This window comes from Pinus tabuliformis, chromosome 7 (genome assembly GCF_031772625.1).
Source record: "Pinus tabuliformis cultivar Carrire ecotype Pingquan chromosome 7, CPIR1, whole genome shotgun sequence".
Lineage (NCBI taxonomy): Eukaryota > Viridiplantae > Streptophyta > Pinopsida > Pinales > Pinaceae > Pinus > Pinus tabuliformis.
In genome coordinates this window covers 986,481,978-986,501,111 of record NC_142293.1, presented here as the reverse complement: position 1 = coordinate 986,501,111, position 19,134 = coordinate 986,481,978, and the positions used below count along the sequence as shown (strand labels likewise).

General features: G+C 37.0%; 1 pseudogene; it reads left to right on the top strand.

The window, feature by feature from the left end:
- The window catches only part of LOC149250913 (cryptochrome-1-like), a 185,722-nt pseudogene that overhangs the window by 105,377 nt on the left and 61,211 nt on the right, over positions 1 to 19,134 (top strand).

The following is a 19,134-nucleotide window of genomic DNA, read 5'->3' as shown; positions in this document are numbered from 1 at the left end:
GTATCCCGGGAAAAGCATCTCGCTAAAAACCCCACACTATCTGTATATTATATTGATTGAATCATGTAACATTACAAAGTACAATGCTTATCACAAGCAATCCAGTACCAACTCCATCTGTTACACACAATACAGCTCAGATCTGATCTCCAAATCTATTCCACTGCTTGCCTGCCTCCACAGCTCAATACCTGCTCAAGAACTGATGAGAATGGCTTACCAAACTCGTATTTGACCTGCAAATAATCACTCACACTCTGTTGGACGTGAGCACAGGCTACAATTCTTGATATTGGCCAATTCATTGGCATACTCAATCCCTCTGATTGTGCAAATCATCATGCACATCTATAGTCACAACTGATAGCAATCTGATCCTCTAACACCTGTCCCTGCTGAACTAAACATGCACTGACATGCAACTGAGTTAACTGATGTATTTTATAGTTGCATTATGAGTTAATAACTTGTGAATTAATTAATAACTAATTCACCCAACTCATCTCTAGTCTATTGATCAGTTAGACTAAATACAACTAGTTTAACAAAGCTAAACTGAACACAACTCCATCAACTGCACCTCCAGTCCACTAAACTCAACTCACTTGAGTTCTAACTGAAGTATTGCATGCAAATATTATTCATCCCATAGGTAACCATGTATTTCCTTCTGGGATTTGCATGTACCACATCCGTAGCTCATCCTGAAGTGCTCCAAGAGAATAAGATCAAGTTTATAGTCCAAATATTATTATGAGACAATAATATTTGACTTTTCTAGTTTTGACAGCCAGTCTAAAAATAGACTTTGATCACTCACACTGGTATCACTCACACTGTGGTCACCCACACTGTGATCACTCATACTGTGATCACCCACACTGTGATCATCCACACTGTGATCATCCACACTGTGATCATCCACACTGTGATCAAAAATAGAACTTGCGCCATAATTTGCGTGCGGGCCCACTTAGTGAAGGCGACTCCTTTCCACTACGCTCCATCATCTTGTTGCATTCTCAACAAGCATTTCTTGTTGCACACTTTTCAACACTCCCTCTCAACAAGAAAGGATTCCTCTCAAACCCGATCCTATAACTCTGGAATGTTCTCCATGCAACACATCTTGCCGGTCCACTTGCTCTGTCATCAAAGTCTCTGACTGCTATTTCCTCTGTCGACTGAAACTCTGCATCTCTGTGCTCTTCAGTATCTGACTGCTGTAGCCTCTGTCACTTTGATCTCTGACTGCATCCGTGCTGCTGCTGGTTCTATCTCCCAGCATTGCATCCGCACTGCACCTCCCAGCTGACCTCCCTGTTGGGATAGAAACACCCTATGATGCTGAAGGTCTACCTGCTGCTGACAAGTTCTCCCTCTCTGACATCTGCGCTACTGCAACATCTCCATGCATCTTGCACCATTGCACACCTCTCTGTGCCACCTAGCACTATGAAAAACACTTGTGCCTCTCGCATTGCTATAGCCTACTAGCTATGCGCTGTCTTGGGATTCCCTGCACTGTCGCTCTCTCTCCCGCTCCATCCACATCTGTCTCTACCCAATCAGTCAGTTCCTGCTACTACACATTTGGGGCTAGCAAGGTCTCATCCAAGAGGTTGGGTACCTCAAGGATCCTGCCCCTCCTCCTTGGGACGATCAATCCACATCACCCCACCTAATACCTGGAGGTATGGCTGCATGCGATCGCTCAGCCCACCTGGCTCGAAGTTTCCCCCTACTGGAGGTCTCTAGATGAGTAGATGTCTCTACTCGATCTCCTCTCATCTTCCCCTGTTGTGGCTCCTCCACAACCTCCTGAAGCTGCTGCACCAATCGTGGCTCCTCCACAATTGTCTGAGACTTCTTCTGGCTTTGCATGTTGAAAGGTAACATACCTTCCCTCTCAACCGCCAAGTCTCCATTAGTTGCCTCGCTGCTCAAGGCTTTGCATGCATCTTGAACCTCAAGAGCATACAGGTTCTTGACCCGTGAACCAATCTGCTTCACCTGTCTAGTGATGATGTGTCTAAGGAAAACCTTTCCCTTACTGAAGACCACATCATAGCCTCCGTCTTATAGCATCGCAATCGACACCAAGTTTCTCTTCAGTCCTGGTACATACTTGACATCGGTCAAGGTAAGGCGAGCTCCATGCTCCCTCTGAAAAGTAACCGTGCCTACACCTGAGACACTATACTTCTCATCATTACCCATCACTATGAGTATATGGAGATCTTTCTCCTCCAAAGTACTGAACAAACTTTTGTCACCGGTCATGTGGAAAGAAGCTCCACTGTCAAGAAACCAACCACTTCCCACCATGGATGAAACCATGCATGCGAAGAGTGTGAAATCCAACTCAAACTGTGAAGCAAGTGAGGCTGCCTCACCTTCAGATCCTTGCGCAGATCCCTTCTTGGACTTCTTCTTTGGGCAATTAGTAGCATAATGGCCCAACTCATGACAAGGAAAGCATATCACCTTCGACTTGTCAGCCTTCTTCCCATCATTGGAAGAACTGGATTCAGAAAGAGAAACCTTCTTCTTTCCCTTCTTCGCCTTACTCGCTAAGGCACAGTTCTCCTTGTCATGCATAGATGAAGAACTGTCTCTGGTGCACTGTCTAATCTCCTCCTGCATCAAATCTGACCATAGTCGTTCCCAATATGGCAGTCTCTCCCTTCCATTCACTGAGTCCTGGTAGCTATGCCAACTCTTAGGAAGGTCAAGGAGTGCTAGACTCACCATCCTCATCCGACAGTCACCCCCACACTTCCCAGCTCATCCCGGCATTGGGTGAAATTCGTGAGATACTGGGGCATACTGTCTCCATTCTTACACTGAATGTTTCTGATTTTTATCTCTTGCTTTGGAATTAAATTCGAATTCCACCAGCTCAAAAACTCAACCACTTTCGATCTAGAATTCGTGAGAACAAAGTATTTCTTGTACAGAGATCGACTGTATGGGCATTCACCGGATATCTCACCTTCCAAAAGAAGGATGAATCTAGAGGCTACCTGGCCTGATTACAGACTCTGCCTGAAGAAATAAAATGTAAACACTTTCTGAATAATAGATCCGATGATCAATCCTTGATTGATATCCTGTAAAAATCTCTTCTACAAATCAAGCAGCTCCGATACCATGTAGAAATTTTGAATAATTTAACACATATTCATAGATATTATCTTGATCATACAATTATAAGCGGAACATGTATAATACATAATCTCCTCTACGTTTATCATCGATTTACAGAAGCAGAAACATTCACAGGCACACATAGAAGCATCAATCAAACTCATTAACACAGTATGTATCCTGGGGAAAGCATCTCGCTAAAAACCCCACACTATCTGTATATTATATTGATTGAATCATGTAACATTACAAAGTACAATGCTTATCACAAGCAATCCAGTACTAGCTCCACCTGTTACACACAATACAGCTCAGATCTGATCTCCAAATCTCTTCCACTGCTTGCCTGCCTCCACAACTCAATACCTGCTCAAGAACTGATGAGAATGGCTTACCAAACTCGTATATGACCTGCAAATAATCAATCACACTCTGTTGGACGTGAGCACAAGCTACAATTCTTGACATTGGCCAATTCATTGGCATACTCAATCCCTCTGATTGTGCAAATCATCATGCACAGCTATAGTCACAACTGATAGCAATCTGATTCTCTAACACCTGTCCCTGCTGAACTGAACATGCACTGACATGCAACTGAGTTAACTGATGTATTCTATAGTTGCACTATGAGTTAATAACTTGTGAATTAATTAATAACTAATTCACCCAACTCATCTCTAGTCTATTGATCAGTTAGACTAAATACAACTAGTTTAACAAAGCTAAACTGAACACAACTCCATCAACTGCACCTCCAGTCCACTAAACTCAACTCACTTGAGTTCTAACTGAAGTCTTGCATGCAAATATTAGTCATCCCATAGGTAACCACGTATTTCCTTCTGGGATCTGCATGTACCACATTCGTAGCTCATCCTGAAGTGCTCCAAGAGAATAAGATCAAGTTTATAGTCCAAATATTATTATGAGACAATAATATTTGACTTTTTCTATTTTTGACAGCCAGTCTAAAAATAGACTTTGATCACTCACACTGTGATCACTCACACTGTGGTCACCCACACTGTGGTCACCCACACTGTGATCACCCATACTATGATCACCCACACTGTGATCACCCACACTGTGATCATCCACATTGTGATCATCCACACTGTGATAAAAAATAGAACTTGCGCCATAATTTGCCTGCGGGCCCACTTAGTGAAGGCGACTCCTTTCCACTAAGCTCCATCATCTTGTTGCATTCTCAACAAGCATTTCTTGTTGCACACTTTTCAACACACCATAGGTTTGACCCACTTAGATTCCTCTATAGGCTTGATTATTCTGGCTGCTAGCATTTTATCGAGTTCCTTTCATACCTTTTCCTTGTATTTGGGTTCAACCAATATGGGTACTTCTTAACTGACTTCACATCGAGTTTTAAATTGATCTTCATTACCCCTAAATCTCCTACTGTCCCTTTTAAGTCAGAGAACTTGGTTGGAAATAAATCCTGATATTCATGTAATAATTCAACTACCTTATCCACTGTATCTTTATACCAATAGTAGCCAATGTTCAAAAAATTTGGTTCTTCTTTTGAACCAATGTTCATCGGCTTTATGTGTATCAGTTGCGAGATATCAGGGATCTCCACACTAGGTCCCCCAACTTCGCATTGTCCCTCTGATTCAGGGATATTAATATTCCGCTGATCCTCATCAACTTCTTCCATTGTAACATTGTAACATTCTAGAGCATGTTGTAGCTGCGTACTCCAGTCAGGTTGTACTCATGTGATTGGTTCGATGGGTGTTCAAAAGATTGCTACTTTAATCTCATGAAGTTCTTCATCAATGCATGTGAACCCATCTTCGAAAATGAATGTGAGTAAGAAGCTTTCTTTCATCTCATCCAAGTGAGTTGTCCCATGTCACAACTCTGTTTCTAAGTACCATTTCTTCGGGATAACATCCATGGTATTAACAAAAATATGCACCCACTCAGGTTGAGGTATTTCACCCCACACATTAGTCCACTGCGCCAGTTGTTCACGCGAATCATCCTTCCCTATGTATTGTTTAGTGAGTCAGGTGTTCACATAGCCAAATATTTTTCACATCATTCGACGATATTCCTTCCAGTCAACAAAATTATCCCCGTGCATACCCTACCATCTTGTAGGTATGGTCCTTAACGCTAGATCTAAGGCCTGGAACCGATGTTCCTTTGGTACATCCCATTCAAATGTTTAAGAAATATATTGACATCACCCAATCTATCATATTAGGGTAACTTACACACCTCAGTAGACACATAGCGTAATGGTTTTGTAATCTGATTACATTGCAACATAGAGACCTCATGCAATCGATTCTGCTAGTTTTCTAACTCTTCAACTGAGTCTAATTGGCAGGAGATGTCCTCCTCCCAGCTTATCCTTCCATCTACAATAGGATTGATCCAATATTCATTCCTTGCAATTAACTTATAGATGTGCTCAATGGCATCATCTTCATAATAGTCACGATTCGGTTCTGTGTATCGCGAACCTTCAACTGGATCCAACATGATAATTACTTGAAGGTCATTTTTCTCAAATACCATGCTTCACTTCTTTAAGTTCATGATTGCATTCATTTCAAAGGCCCAATCAATCTCGAGCAATGCAGGGTATGTTTTACTATCATCGATGATCTACATAAATTCAAAATGAACCAGTGCTCTTGCGCCTTCAATATCTATAGTTACTCCATGCAGGTGCCCCATTGGAATTATCTTCTACTGATTCACCATGCACAGCTGAATTGGACACCATTTTAACTTAGGATTTCCCATACGTTACCATGTCTACTTTGAAAGTACATTAGCATCAAAGCCCAAGTTTAGGATTACCTGATTCATTTCAAAATCACCAATTTGCGGAGTTAACCATATCTCCCTACTGGTTCTTTTCTTGCTTTGGTTTACCTTATTGTCTACGCGTTGTCCTGGTAATGACTTATCTTTTCTGGTGTAGTTATCTATTAGCTCTTGTAGTCCATCTAATTCCTTCTGATCTTGTAGCAACTTCATACAGGTCTACAGAAACGATTTCAACACGGCAGGATTTGAATCTTGGGTTGCAGTAGCATCTTCGGGTTTCTCCTTTCGCGACGCTATCAACATCGGGTTCTGAGATGTAGAAACACATGGAATCATAAAATTCTTTCTTGCCTCCATGAATCTCTCTTTTTATTTATGCAAATCAAACCCAACATTCTTCTCACCAGCTTTTCGGAACCATGACTTTGATTCTGGTTGTTTGCCTTCAACCTTGTCTTCACTAGTGGCTACACCGCTTCGCGTGACTATGTTAACACTGGGATTGTCTTCACATGGCTCGGGTCTCATCATTTGAATATTTTGTGTCGACTATTGGGTCTTCTTCTCATGCATCTTCGCTATTAAGATCGGGTAATCTTCTATAACATGATCAAATTGATGACAATACTGACACTAAGAGTATGTTGGATTCTGACATTCGCGCGCAAAGTGGCCTGGTTCTCCATAGTTATAACAAATTATCTAGCCCCGACCTCTTCTAGCTCCTCCTCCTTGTCCTCTTCCTTGTCCGTGAAATCCTCCCCGAGTTGTAGGTGAGCCCTGGTCGTTCTATTCATGGTTTTCAACCTAGATCCTTTACAATGGAGGTATGTCCATTATTAGTTCATAGCTTTGACAATTCCTCTCATCATGACCAACTGATTTAAAAAAGTTACAAAAAGTTGCTTTGGAGGCTATATAAACTTCTATAATAAGGAGAAATTATCGGTTGAATGTTGTCTTGTAACTTGGCAAATACTACATTAGGTACTTGCACTACTTGCACCAGTGCTTGATTTAGTGAAAGACTCTGGTTTTAGCAGGTTAGGACTTCCTATAGCTATATAATCCTGAAATACAGGGCATTGATCCTTATGATGACCTTCAAACTTGCATTTTTTGCACCAAAATTTAGAATGTGTCTCTGCCTTAACCTCCTTTCCCTTCTTCAGATCCTACAGCTCCATATGCAAGCTTGCTAGTTGCACCTGGATCTACTGAACTCCTACATTCGTATCTTGGATAAGTGAAGCTCCTAGCTTCATTACAATTTCCAATGCTTTGGCCTGAGACCCAATCTTCGGCTAAGATAATGGTAATATTAAGTGATGTAATATCTAAGCTATGTACCAGTTTCTATATTTTTCATATGGGATCTGAAGGTTAGCTTGACTTAGTAGTCACTTCAGTTGCTGATATATATCCCATGCAGATTCATTAACCATTTTCTTAATCTCCTTGATCTCAGTCACACACTGAGCTTTCGACTTTGGCTTCGTAAATTCCACATTCAATGCGTCCTTCGTATTAGCCAATGAAGTAGCCGGGTTAGTTGTGTTGTATCTGATATACCAGGTAAATGCCCTGTCCTATAATGCTATAACTAGATGCGCTTTCTTCATATCATCATCATTGATCTGTTGTGATTTCCACACAACTTCTACGATGAACCAAAACTGTTCGGGATCCTCTGATCCTTGACCCCTAAATATAAGCATTTTTACTATATTTTCCATACTAAATAGTGGAGGTGGAGGTGTAGGTGTATGAGGTGGAGGTGGATTGGTTGGATGTTGAATTTAAAAAGCACCCTGATCCACAGTCTGCACCACACCTCTGGGCGTACTAGGGCTACTTCGTTCTTCTTCACTTTCACACTCTCCTAATAAGGGACTGTATTCACTTTCGATGAATTTGTCTTGATATACTATGAATCACTTTCCAATTCACGTAGATCCAGTCAGACCCCTTTTTAAACATTAATTTAAAGGCATAACCTTCTTTTCACAGAAAAGCATTTTAATCCAGGTTTTTTGCGATTTCAGGTACTTACCTCTCAGACCCTTGAAGAATCGTCGTTCAGATTCGCTATAGGATACAAATGTATCTATTGCAAATTCAGTGATGAAACCACCCAAGATACTATCAATCCAGTAATCAACAACCATCACAACCTTATAATCATAGATTTCAAGACGTCTGACTAATTCTAGAGTCCATACAATAGGATTTTCGTGCTTATGAGTAGGTTGGCTATCCACTAATTTGGACAACCACTCGTACAATTCACAAGGGAACTATGAAAAGAAAACTTCGTGTACTTTGGTGTAAATATACCTTAGTAACCAATTTTCTTTTGATAAGCATGGATTCCTATTCTCCTGGCCTACAAACTCGTGCATCTTCTAATCTATCCAATTTTCGATTTCCTTCTTAGTCAATATCCACTTATGCCACATCACACATCCCTCAGATAGATCCTAGTCCAGACAACTGAACTACTTGTTGGCTTGAGGGGGCTTGGACCCAGGTTCAGAGTTAGTTGTGCTAACCAAAAAAACCCTACACTACTGGCCCTTTCAGAAATAACCCGCGTAGTGCAGGCTACAATCGCACCCGAGGCAATATTGGGGGATGCTAGAAACAATCTTCTACATCGAAAAGGATATGTGATGCGGTTTCAAGGGCTCTCTGCAATTTTAGTTCAGATTTGACCTTCACAAACCCTTATTTATGAAACTCAAATGATTTTCAATTAAAGAGAGTTATAAGCTTCACGTAACCATATAATCATGCATAAAATAACATCTAACAGTTGATCCAGATCTTCGCGGAGTAATCAAGATAAAATACAGGTAAATATCATTCAATTGCGCATAAATTTAGAAAATACATAAGTGCATAAAAATAGACACAGATTTGCTTCAAATATATTTTTATTACTATAAATCTTCCTTATACAACCTTCCAGACCCTACATACATAGTTAAGGGCCCACACACTCAGTTGCGGACTTACCAAGGTATTTGCGCACTCAGCTGCAGGAGCCTTCCCCTTCGCTCGAAACACAAAAATATCTATAATTACAGACCCAAAATCATATCATCATGTTCATTCATTGATTGATTACCTTAGAATTTCTAAGACATCCCTTTATATCCTTTACCCTTACAATACCATGGTCCGCAAACCATGGGTGGATATCAAAATAATACCAACATATAAGGGTTTTTGACCTTCCTAAAACCCCTTGACTCCTATTTGACCTACGCTACTTGTGCTCCACTCCTCAAAATGTGAAGACTTACAATAGTTTAACAAAATTGACCCACGGGACCCCATCCCAACACTACCCAATATTAAAATACTTCAAATTTGGCGTAAGTATTCATCCCAATGAGATCAACTTCCATCTATTCTAGCTTATTGATTGGACCACATTTATCTATGACTACAACAACTAGGCCATCCCATGCGTTTATCAATGACTCTTATGTAAAATATTCACATTTGATCCCAGATTGGTCATGTATTCCTTCATTTCATATATTCCAATTAGTGCATCGAGTTATAATTTCTTTCCTAATTATTGCCTCTATACACTATCTAATTGTTGATTTATTTGTGATCTTCTAAACATATAATTACTTCCAATTATTTATCATTCAATTTTATTTCATGCCATGTTTATCATTAAGCAATTATACATAGAAAATATCAATAGCAATGTGATAACAACTGTAGGATCTTAAAGAGAGAGCCAATACTTCTAGTTTCATTTAGACATATTATTTTTCCAAAGAAATACCCACCCCCAAATGAGTTGCTAGACTTACAGACACTTCCTATGTTTGCATTAAGAAATCCTTCATGAAAAGCACTATATAAACTATTTAGGCACTTCAATCCTATTCAAACTCAGGTATTTGTAGTGCTTTATAACATAAATGATAATGTTTTAGTTGCAACACCTACTGGTAATGGTAATACTATTTGGGTTAAGTTTTATTTACCATGATTGCATAAAAAAGGCCTAGACAGTTTATTTCGATGTGTCTATATTTCTCCTATAGAATCTCTTTCCAAAGAGAGATATCAGGATTAGGAGCAGAAATTTGGAATAGAAACAAAATAGATCCAAATCCATGTCCTACTTCACTTGAAAAGACTCCTTTAGGCTGTGGCTACTTCATATGCTCTCCACTCTTGATGAATTACACTTGGGTTGGTAAGAATGAGGCTTCTCCTCACTCTAATCTATATACTTCTCAAGGACTTCATCTAATTTTCCTTTGTGGGTTTGACAACTCATAAAATTACACAAGCCGACTTAAAAAAATCATGTGCAAACCCAACATGCATACAGAAAAATCAAAATCTCATCATAGACAACTAGGATTTCAATGATTTTCATTGCCTTTGGTTCCTCTCCAAGTACTCTAACACCTCTATGTGTCAAATCATTGAAATGACTCATAGTTCCACACCCACCAACTTGTGTGCAAATTCCATAGGTTTGGGTTCTTAGCCCAAAAGTCAATTTTGTGTGCCAATTCCTCCAAAACCCTCTAGCCTAGGGTTTGGAGTGCCTTCCAAGCTACAAATCTCAGCAACCTTAACATCCAAAAACTTTTCCTTTTATTCCACCAAAACTAGTTACATTCTTCAACATATCGAAGTATGTGGGTATTTTTTGTAATGGAATATTAAATTCTATCAAATTATGCTGAGTCAAGTGAGTTCATTCAAAATTGGTTATGATGAATAGGTTCTCAATTTCTCAAGTTTTGAAATATTACTTGAATATTTTAAATGTAAAGAACTTAGTTGTAACTCACTTGTACTATTATATATTCTTGTGGTTTTGTAAAGATATTTCTCAACATCCATTATGACACTCACTAACAATTTCTCTCATTTGATGGAGTGTTATAGAACTTTTAACCACAATTATTTTTCAGATCTATCTTCGTCGAACGATGAAAGTTTAGGTAGGATAGAATAAATTGACCAAACATATACTACATCGTCTAGCAGGCAAAGATCAACTAGAGGTGAAAAGATTAAAAGAAAATTCCATAGACACATAAATTTTTTTCTCTCTAAAGGGGGTTATGTTCTTATGATAATGAGAGCATAGATGACATCAAGGTGTGCTTGAGGTACAAACATCTAGTGAAACTATGCGTACCCAAGGATCTTCCTGAATTAAACATTATTTTTCTGTCAATGAAAGGATATACCACATTTCCCCATCATCATTACATGGTTTGGGGATATTTTCCATGGATGGCTTAAAGGTATGTAATGGAGGATTAAGTTAATTGATGGAGTATATCGAACCCTATTACATATAAAATGACTGGGTACCACTAGTTGAATATACCAAGAGTATGCGAAGATATGGAGTGGCCACAAATTATATACAACTAAAAGACAATTATCAAATAAATGTGCAACTATGTATAATAACTGAAGGCAAAAATCAACAAGGAGTATTGCAGGGTTTATAAATAGTACACAATTGTTGACCAAAAATAGGCAACCCAATTGTTGTGAAGATAATCATTTCTATGGATAGAAGTGATCACTCTATTCCAATGAGTGGATATAGTAACAACCGAAATAAATACATGCAAAACTATCCTATTTTAAATCAGAATGACATGAGAGAGGACATATGGCCTACCTCACTCCTATGCGGTCGCTTTTTGATGTCGATGTCGATCTTCTCACTTACAAGCTCGATCCTCTATTTTATGTTGTGAATGAATACATGCATGAGAGATAAAACAAAGACAACAAAGGAAAAACATAGCATATGCATTCTAATGTAACCCATACGACAGATCAAGGAGCATCATACTAAGGAAGTAGTCATTTACATGCTTATGGAAAGTAGACATGCATTGTATTAATAATAAACACAAGAGGGAAGAATAAAACCACTGCCTTGGTGTTAGAAGCCTCCTTCGGGATGGGTTTCCAAGTCCAAGCCAAGATTTCTCAATCTCCTTTCTCCTTCATAAATTGGCAGCAATTAGGCACAATTTAACAACAACATGACCAATCTAGTCTGACCCACCATTTAAGGGTGTAAGGGAACATAATTATAGGGAAGGAAAGGTATTTAGGGATCAACAAAAGGGGGAAGAGGGTCCACATATTAAGGGTAAGATACCTAAAGGTAGGATCAAGGACTCAAAATGGGAGAACTCAGCCATATCCTTATTCAACAATAACCAACTCGTCATTCTCAAGGCTTTTAGTAAGAGAATCTTCTGCTCCATTTTTGGAGAAACTTCCTAAAGAGGATCAACGTGGATTTTCATATCCAAAGTCGTGCTACCAACGCTAGTCACTAGTTAGACCAATTGGTACCAGTGCGGGTTTTCCTGCTAAAAGTAGCGTTGGGCTTGCAAATAGGGTTTTTTGACAAGCTCTTCCAGAATTACTTCAAGGCATTTCTTCTTCTTTTCTTCAGGGATGCTCTGATCAATGTTTTTCGTGGTGAATTCAGTGACAGCTTTTGTCGCTTTGCGACATTTTGGGCAAAGTTCGATAGCTCAGGGTATGAGACAGGGAGTGCAACAATTTACTGTATAAAACCAATTTCCTATTCAAGGGGTGTCAAGGAAACCGTGTATTCGTATGTGCCATTAATTCAATAACTACAGGGGAAGATTTGCTCATCGATTACAATTTTAATCGAATAGATACAAATATTTCTATTATGGGGGAAATATGTATTCAATTTTACCCAACTTGTAAGCAATGTCTATTATATGTTATGATTGTCATTTACTACAATATATTGTTAGACATCTTGTAAGTTAATGAAAATTTTTAATATGTCATAGTTATAAAATTTTGGCCAAAGGGCATTAACCTCACAATAGGTAAACATCAATGTAATTGTACATAAAATAATCTAACCATAAGATTTATTCTAGAGTAGCATTTTATCCCTTATAGAGTAAATCAAATTCATATTTTTTAGGCATCATATAACTAAATGAAAGATTCACTATGCATATGACCGACTTGAGCAAATGTAATCTTTCATCCTTTTCAAAGTATTATTTCTATACAATATGGAATATATATTGATCCTGTCATAATGCCTCTTCCAATAGCCTTCCAAGATGATGAAGTTTTTATAAATCTAGAAACTTTTATATTCACCATGATATAACATGAAGTTTCTATTTAAATTTAGACATATGTCAGCAGTGGTTTTATTATTAATATAATGATGATTAATTGCAAATGAATTTCTTGAATTATTCTTTAATGTATCATAATGAACTTTCAAGATATCATAATATTTACGAAAAAATATTTAACTAGCTAAACTTCCCCTCGTATGTAAAAAATAGAATTTTTTATTGATTTAAAATGTTTCAACAAATTCAAATATTAGAATGTTTATAGCTGAGGATGGTGGAATAAAATTAAAAATTACACCTATTTGATAAATAGAGTGACAAGGGGAAGGCACCAGCCTTAGAACAGTCCATAAATGCTCTTGAGGAAGTGCTTGGTGAAGAAGCAATTTTTTTGTTTGTTGATCTGATCTAAACAATAAAGAAACTTCAAATGAAATCAAACAAGAAACTCGATTCTTTAGCCCTGATTGAGCCGCATACAGAAGAGATAAAAGGCAAAATCAAAACCTTAATGGGCCAAATTCACCATTATGGTGTGAGAAACTCATTCAATTATTCCATTTATTTATTTATGATTTAAGTTATCTCATCCTTTATTAAAAAACTCTTTATTTTACAGGAGTTTTGAGGTAGTACGATCCTCATGCTACAACTATGGGGGTCGTTTTTGGTAGCAACATCGATGTTCCACCTATGAGTGATGCACCAGTCACTAAGGTTAGTACACTTGTTGAACCACACATGCCATGATCTGCACCCACTAAACAACATACACCAAGATCCACACATGATGTTGTAGATGTAGAGAATGATCACACCACAAAATTTGAAGTGAGATTTCCTATATCTTCCCTTGTTATTAGAATGAGAACATTTCCGATTACATTTTTGGTAGATGATGACAATGTCCCCATGAAATTAGAGAAACATCTAGGTATTTAAGAAGTTTTTTAAACAATAAGTGCAATCTAATTGAAATAAACTTATAGTTTGTGATTATTTTAAAATGATGATAATATCATTTTGCAGGAAATGATGTATTCTATAGGCATTTGTATGACCTAACCTTGGAAATATTTGGGCCCACCATTCACAGAAACTGGAAACCCCAAAGTTCCAAGTTGAAGTATGAACTTATGAACAGGATGGTTCACCTGTTCGGTGAGGGTACCTTCAAAAAAACTGGAGTTATCTCGAACGCATGCTTACTCTTGAAACATTTGTGGGACTAATATAGGATTCAATTGGATAAGAATTTTAAGTATGAGTGCCCTCCAATGGTTCCAAAGAGGGAGTGGAAAGCCCTTATGGATGATGCAAAGGAGAAGGGGCTTCGAAAACAAGGGAAGACACCACCCAGACCAGGAAGATATGAGACACTTTTAATAATGTAATTATGATCCTTTATAATCATTGCTAGAGAAGGGGCTTCGAAAAAAATGGAAGACACCACTCAGACCAGGAAGATATGAGACACTTTTAATAATGTAATTATGATCCTTTATAATCATTTCTAGAGAAGGGGTTTCGAAAACAAGGGAAGACACCACCAAACCAGGAAGATATGAGACACTTTTAATAAAGTAATTATGATCTTTTATAATCATTGCGACATCTAATTAATTTTTTAAAATTTTTCAATATATGCTCTCAGATACATCCAAAGCCATGAAGGCTAGAATAACTAAACATGGGTGGCATCATCTTGGCCTAGGTGGTTACTCAAAACGGGCTGCAAAAATTATAAGTTAAAAAAGAAAATTGCATCCAAATTATAAATTCTTAACAATTTTAATTTGATATCACAGAAGAATAAAGATTCATGTTCTCATGAAAAGTTGCAGGGATCGTAATTCAATGAGGCTCCCATGAAGGAATACCTCAAACTTGCTTTCAAGCCTTTATTGAACATAGGACAAGCTTGTGGTCTTCATAGTCTTCCGATACCTAACCTAACACTTAGGTAAATAAAAGCAACAAAGAGATTTTATAGATTAATACTCGTACAATCTATTGGATATTATTTTTGGGCATAAATTAATGTGCTTGATTATAAAAAGAAGGCAAGTAATGCAAATACAACACATGAGACTAGTGACAGTGGAGTGCCTCTTGAAATTGATGTTCAGCGCAGTACTGGAGGTATTTCATGTGTTATGAAAAACAATATGGATTACAATTAAAAATATTTAAATGTAAACGGTGTATTAATTATAACCTTTCTTGTTTCCACCCCAGAGCATGTACACGATGATGCCAAACAAGAGGAGGAACATATGGCCACATCCAAAAATATTCCACTTCCCTCCACCATTGAAGCAGGTAAAGAACACTCTACTACTCTTTTTATTAAAAAAAATTGTAATAATAATAACTATAAATATGAATTTAACATTTATTTCTTATTGCAATTGATGCTCGGCCCCACTTGCAATAGCATAGTTGTAGGACCAGGTCAACAACAAGATATGCAGAGCCCACAAAAACTGAAGGGGACCAAGATCAAGATGTTCTTTCTAAATACATATTTAAAAAGAGAAATAAACCTGATAATAAATGACTGCACTTGTTTATTTAGAGCCCGATTTTTTGAGTAACACAATTTTGACTGAGAGGTTGAATGCCTCATGGCATGTGCACATGTAACGTTTTACTATCTTAATAAAAAGTTGTGATTTTTCCATTGGAAAAAATTAGAGCTTCCATGTTTCATATTATGTAAACACATTTTTTGTGATAAAATATATTGAGATAAAAAAAATTGTGGATGTATGAATGAATGTATGAATGTTTTATATTTGTTTCTTTATGTATCTTAATGTCTTGCTTTCAACTATTTCCTAGTAGATAGATTGGGTATTGGGGAATTGAGAGTGATGTGAGGGGGGGAGGGGCCATGAGAGATTAAAACTTCACGTGTTTGGTCATGTTCATTAGAGAATAAATTAGGATTTGGATAATATTGGAGAAAAACACCCTTTATCCAACAGAGCAACAAAAAAGTTAATGTTGACTTTGCTGCTACTTTGTCGAGTGGAGGGATATTTTCTCCAAGATTAAACTAATCCAACAATTTATTCTCGAAACCAAGAGGAGCTTATTCAAGTATTCATGCACTCAAGTATTTCTAATTATTATTTATTCATGCAACTAAATTTAATATTTGGTCAAATTTAATCTAAGTTTGCCTCATTGGTAGGACAACTAGTATCAATTCAAATGTTGAAGTGGAACAACTATCTAAAGAAAATAACTCAACATGGTAATATTTTAGGTGATACAACAAAATTTGTTTGATATTTGTGTTGTATTTTTTGGATGAGTGGGAGTTACATAAAGATTTATCCCCATTTTAAATAAGTAATAGTCATGAGTGGGAATGTGCTCTAGTCTAGAAGAAGATAGGTCAAGCAGTGAGATAATTATAATAAAGTGGGTTTGTGCATTGTATAAATTATTCTTTGGTTATATTGAGATGTTTTTGGATTGCTACTGGAATTGTTGAGAGTTGGATTCCCCCTTGCTTATGTATTTTCATGGTGATGTTCTCATTATGTACTACTAGTTTTTATGGTAGATTTATTTCATTTCTAGTTATTTTCTTTCATGCATTGTTCTTTTAGTTTTGTATGAGAGAAATAGAGTGAAATAAGAAACTTTTCCATGAAAAAAATTCATGTAGTATTTGTCTTTATTTGACCATTGTGTTTATATTTGAGTGAAAGACCAAAAACTCTCATTTTTCATGTAGGGCAGTAGGAGAAAATCTTACTCTATTATTTGGGCATAAGGAACTGATATGATTTTTCTTCTATTTTATTAATTATTTATCTCATATAACTTCTCCTCCTTCCTTTGTTTTGCAGGTACTTTCATTCACATATTTGGATTTGAAAGATTAACTAGGGTTGGAGTCATATATGCGAAAAAATATCATCCAAGTACTACTCAACTTTAGCCCACCAAGCGCTTGACTACCAAGTGTGTGATTTAGTTTTGCATTGCATTTGATTTCAAGCAATTTTTATTTCTACATTGCAAATCTAGTCTAAGTAGGGGATAAATTAATCTAAATCCTTAAACCCCCAAACATAGAGTAGTAAATTGAAAATGGGTATTTTAGGAGACCCTATATCTAACATATAGGTGATTAACATAAAAAAAACCCAAAAAAATTTCATTAACACTGTTAATCCTTTCCAAACCAACATCCTAGCACAAATCCCGAGATAAGCCACATCATCTTCCATGTCATGGCCATGTCATTTGCTACGCCATTTCTCTACTACGTATCTATTGGAAAATTGGTTAGGGCATAGTGTTTTCCATTCTTGACAGTTATTTTTTATTATATTATTATTATGTTTGTATACTTTCATCATCAAATAAATTCCAAACAAACAAATTTCACAAGAACACAAGATGTAAGAATCATGCCAGGGAAAATCTCTCCTAGAAGGTAAAAGCCACAAAAATTTTCTCTTCTTATCAACTTAAAATGAGACTTCCAAGACCATACACCAAAATACCAACACACCATTATTAGATCATCCACCCAACCAAGAGATTTGTGTCATCAAAGTCAACTGCTATCTTCTGCTCTTTTAGAACTATGGAGACCCTAGAGAATTCACACTTCAAAGGAGAGCAACATCCTTTTACTTTCTAACTATACTTCTTACCTCTTCTTAATCCTCTTTTCATTCCTTCCTTGCTTTAGGACAAGTCAAAAATACGTGGTTCAATTTCTCAACAATTGTGGTCAAATTTCATCATATTTATAGTCTTCTTGTGGGTTGGATGTGCCACTTTAAGGCCAACTTCAAGGGCTAGATGAATTGATAAGTTGGTGGAATCTAAGACACTTTTTACACAAAATATATTTCTCTTTTTATTTTTACAAGAGCTGCAAAGGATCCATGGCATCATGACTTTGAATTTGACTCCAAATGATATCCCTAGAGCACACAATATGTGCTAGGCCTATTGACTATTTACCCAAACATGAAACCCATGCTTTAATAGGTCAATATTTGACAATAAAAAAATGTTTTTCTTTATTTTGATAATACATAATTACATCATGACACAAAAATAATTATGAAGACTGAAACTAGTTACAATTTCCAACAATCCCTCTTAAATAGGGAGGTATTCATAATTAACCAACCGGTACAAGGACAATACTCCATTTAAAAAGTTTTTATAAGAAGGTAATCAACATATGAAATTATAGGGACACCCTAACTACCAAGGTATCCCCACATCAAAGATCCAAGTGTCAATGACACATATAAAGAATCCAACTAAGGGATTCCAATGCCATACACTATTCAAGGAGCTAAGACACTATCAAGACTATTTAGGTGTTATTTGGGCATTTTCCACTATAGCTACCATTAAGCTTCAACCCTAACACCAACACATAGGGATCGAGTTATCATATCCAAGGTCAGAGCTCCAAAAGATCAACGGTACCCTCCCTCACTGGAATCTAAACATAATCATCGAGCTAGCCAAGATGTCATCCCAAGTAGCATCACTGGTAGTTTCATGGTACTTCATATCTCCCTCTAAACCAAAAAAAAGAACAACTTTCCAAGAAGAGAACAAGAAATCCACCAATCTGAGCATGCTCCTGAAACTAGCTTCTTATGGAATAGATTACATCAACTACTTTTTCATTTGTTGGCACTTACTGTAGCTTCATAACCCCAACTATCATTCAAATTCCAATGTACATGTTCTTTATGTTATCACAATATCCAAATACATTTATACAAAATATTCCTTCTTCAATTTCTCTAGAAGCACCAAACTTATCCAAAGTACTTTACAAAACCTCCAATTTACAACTTCATTAATCATGAATACAACTTAAGAATAACTATCTGTATTGCTTTGGCCTTTCTCCAATCTCCATTCTTTCTTCATAGTCTCTATTATAGCTATCATGAGATATCCTACCTCTGAAATGGAGAGATATACACTTTATTTATCC